The sequence below is a fragment of the Dioscorea cayenensis genome, chromosome 1, assembly GCF_009730915.1.
Source record: "Dioscorea cayenensis subsp. rotundata cultivar TDr96_F1 chromosome 1, TDr96_F1_v2_PseudoChromosome.rev07_lg8_w22 25.fasta, whole genome shotgun sequence".
In the NCBI taxonomy this organism is placed as follows: Eukaryota; Viridiplantae; Streptophyta; class Magnoliopsida; order Dioscoreales; family Dioscoreaceae; genus Dioscorea; species Dioscorea cayenensis.
Window position 1 is genome coordinate 18,116,318 of NC_052471.1, and position 3,814 is coordinate 18,120,131.

The 3,814-nt window shown below is 36.3% G+C and overlaps 1 non-coding gene across 1 annotated transcript; it reads left to right on the plus strand.

Annotated features, from left to right (window-relative positions):
* The first annotated feature begins 3,247 nt into the window (after positions 1-3,247).
* LOC120266770 lies at positions 3,248-3,354 on the plus strand. Its single transcript, XR_005538276.1, has one exon. It is a non-coding gene; the product is annotated as a small nucleolar RNA R71 (small nucleolar RNA).
* The last annotated feature ends 460 nt before the right edge of the window (positions 3,355-3,814 follow it).

A 3,814-nucleotide genomic window follows, 5' to 3' on the forward strand; every position in this document is an offset into this window, starting at 1 on the left:
AAAAAATAGCAGACATTCCTAAAAGAAAACATAGTAATAGGGCTGATTCAAAAATAGGACCGACTTTGAAGAGAAAAACGTAGGAATATGATTTTGGTTGAAAAATATAAGCTACTACGAAAAGAAAATACAAGATTATTGTTTTGATTTAAAAATAGTAGACATTCCCAAAAGAAAACATCAGATTAAGGGTTTGATTAAAAAATAGAAGGTATGACACACCCCTTGTGTGTGACCCGCAAGTGCATGGGTATGTCGAAGTAATAAATCCCACATGAGTGGGTATCATATTCACAGGGAGTAGAGAATAAAAACAACAAGATTGCTACATAACCAAGAGAAGATGAAACAATGATTGTGTTGATAAGATGTAATGTAGACAAAATAAAAGAAATAAGAAAGAGAGGCACAAATAAGTCAGAGGAAAGGCAATCGATAAGAAGTGGGGTACTCGGATATTGTTCTTCCTAGGATTATCACTTCAAGTGCAAAACCAACTATTATGCTTCGTAAATAATGCTCAATGAGTTGTGGACATCCTAAGATACACGGTCCCAAACCTAAGGTCAACCGTGACTAACTCTACACTATGCACCGGTGGAGAACTCGATCAGTCTCAACACCTCACACTGTGCAAAGTTGCAAGAAGCTCTAGGGATTCCACGTGATAAACACTTTGGTCCAGGCGAAAGGCCCCTAGTCACAATTAAGCCCGAGATACTAAAGTTCACTTCAACGCTTCACTCTGTTGCTCGCACAACTAAGCCCCAGCAGAGTTCATCCTTTAGCACTTCACTCTATTATAACTGCAAAGAACTCTAGGAAATGGAGGTAGGATAAATCGCATCAGAAGGGAGAAAACATTCAACCCTTGTGTCACTCTAAGGGAGAAAACATTCAACAAGCATTCAAAATTGGAACTCAATAAAAACATTAATAAAGGAAAGCATAATAAAAGGTTAATGAAACAAGTACATCCTATGGTTTACAAATTCAAGTACCCACTAGGGATTTTGCTCTCCATAGAGCAAGATACAATCAATAGTAAAATTGAAAGTAAAAACAAGTAATCCATAGGAAACCCCCCTTAGTAGTCATGCTGATGGTCATGTTGAGTAGTCTGGTCCTCTCCAAAGGTCCCCTCGTCAAGCCTAGGGCACAGCTTGCTGGATTGGTGCTGACGAAAGCTCTCCCAATAGCTATCTTCCAAGAGAAACATGGTGTCAAAGTCGTAGAACCACTCCAAAAGCCTTGCCAATATCCCTCTAAACTCTAGGCACAAGCCTGTCAAAAGTTGGAGATAAGATAGGGAAAAGGATCCTGAAATCGGGCTAAATCGTGGCTTTAAATAAGCTGGAATCAGGAATTCACATGCCCTTATGGATGTTCTACACGCCCCAGTAGAAATTCCACACAGGCGTGTGGATTTCTTCGAAACATAAGATTAGGGTTTTGAATAAAAAATTGGAGGCGTTCAAAAAAAACTTAGGATTAGGGTTTTGATTAAAAAACATAAGACGTTATGAAAAGAAAACATACGATTGTTGTTTTCATTCAAAAATGGTAGACTTTACCAAAATAAAACTTAATATTAGGGTTTTGATTCAAAAATATGTTGCATTCCCATAGAAAACATAGGATTAATATTTTTATTCAAAAATAGGATTTATTAAGAAAAGATTACTAGTGTTAAGGTTTTGATAAAAAAAATTAGCAAAGATTCCTCAAACAAAAGACATGAGATATTACTCTAAGGAAACATTGGATTATAATTTTGATTAAAAACATATGTTAGTCTTTCATTTTATTTATTATTATTGTTATTTTTAAAGTAATAAAATTATAAAAATAAACCACGTAACAAATAAAGTAGATGGAGAGTGCAACAAGAGGACTTTGGAGGAGGTCACTCATCCTAGAACTACTCTCGCCCAAGCTTGCTTATCATTGAAATTGTGATGGGATCTATTGCTTTAGTATTGGTATGATCACACTTGATAGAAGTTCACCCTAGCTGAAGAAGGATTAGGGTTTTGTTTGAGAAATAGGAGACATTATTACAAGAAAATATAGGATTACGGTTTTGATTCAAAAATAATTTACATTCTGAAAAGAGAGGAAAGGGTTATTGTTTTTATTTAAAAATAGGAGCCATTCCGATAAGAAAACAAAAAAAATTAGAGTTTGATTCAAAATTGTAAACTAGGAAACATTGCTATAACAAACATATGATTAGGGTCTTGATTCAAAACTGATAAATAGGACACATTATGAAAAGAAAACATAGTATTAGGGTTTTGATTAAAAAAATGAGACATTCAAAAAGAAAACAAATAATTAGGGTTTTGATTAAAAAATTTGAGATATTTTTAAAAGAAACATAGGATAGGGTTTTGATTAAAAAAATATGACATTTCAAAAAGAAAAGAAAGTATTGGGGTTTTGATTCAAAACTGAAAAATAGGACGCCTTCTGAAAAGAAAAAACATAGGGTTAGAGTTCTGATTCGAAAATAGCAGTCATTCAGCAGAAGAAAGAAAGGAATAAGGTTTTCATTTAAAAATAAGAGACACTACAAAAGAAAAACATAGGTTAGGGTTTTGATTCAAAACTAATAAATAGGAAACTTTAACAAAAGAAAATAGATTATTCGGGTTTTGATTGAAAGATACGAGACACTCCAAAAAAAAAAACATAAGATTAGGGTTTTTATTCAAATATAGTGGGCATTACGGAAAGAAAATAAGGATAAGGGTTTATGGTTTGATTGAAAGATAGGAGACACTCCAAAAATAAAAAAAAAACATAATATTAGGGTTTTGATTCAAATATAGTAGGCATTCCAAAAAGAAAACATAGTATTAGAGTTTTGCTTAAAAATGGTAGACATTTCTAATAGAAAACATCACCAATGACGATTGGGCAATCGGAGGGAGCATGTCTTCCACCACACCCGGTGCAATTGGTCACGGCCACAACTCTATTCGAAGCTATGAGATCTATCTTCTTACTCAAACTCTCCACTTGGGCCGCCAATGAAGTTACCGCATCAATTTCATGGAGACCGGCCACTTTTTTCTTCTCCCTAGCATTCCACTGGTAGCTATTTAACCCCATTTCTTTAATCAATTGACGAGCCTCATCGGGGATCTTGCTACCTAAGGTACCTCCTGCCGTCGCATCCAAGAGTTGCCTTGTACTCGTGTTCAAACCATACTAGAAGGTTTGAACAATCATGCACTCCGGGAATCCGTGTTGCGGACACTTTCGCAGGAGTTCCTTGAACCTTTCCCATGTCTCAAGTAGAGACTCCAATTCCAACTGCACAAAGGATGAGATCTCATTCCTAAGCTTTGCTGATTTTCCGGGAGAGAAATAACGGGCTAGAAAAGCTTCTACCATCTCCTCCCATGTAGTGATTGATGCTCTAGGTAATGAGTGTAGCCATCGCTTTGCTTTCCCTTTAAGGAAAAATGGGAAGGCTCTCAATTTGATGGCATCATCCGTCACACCATTTATCTTCGAGATGTCACACACCTCGAGGAAGCTCTCTATGTGACTGTTTGGATCCTCATCGCCAAACCGTTGAATTATGCGGACTGCTGCAGCATATGGATGAATGCCGGCTTTTAGCTCAAGTTTTTGAGTCTGTAATTGGGGGACGACAATACTCGATTGTGTCCCCAACACCAAGGTCCGCATAATCGGATAATGTTCGCTCTTGCTCATTTTGTTCCGCCATGTTTTTCGGATCCTTCTACTTCCAAAATTAGTCTGGATTATGTCTGTTCTTGCACGAGTTCTTTCCCTTTTC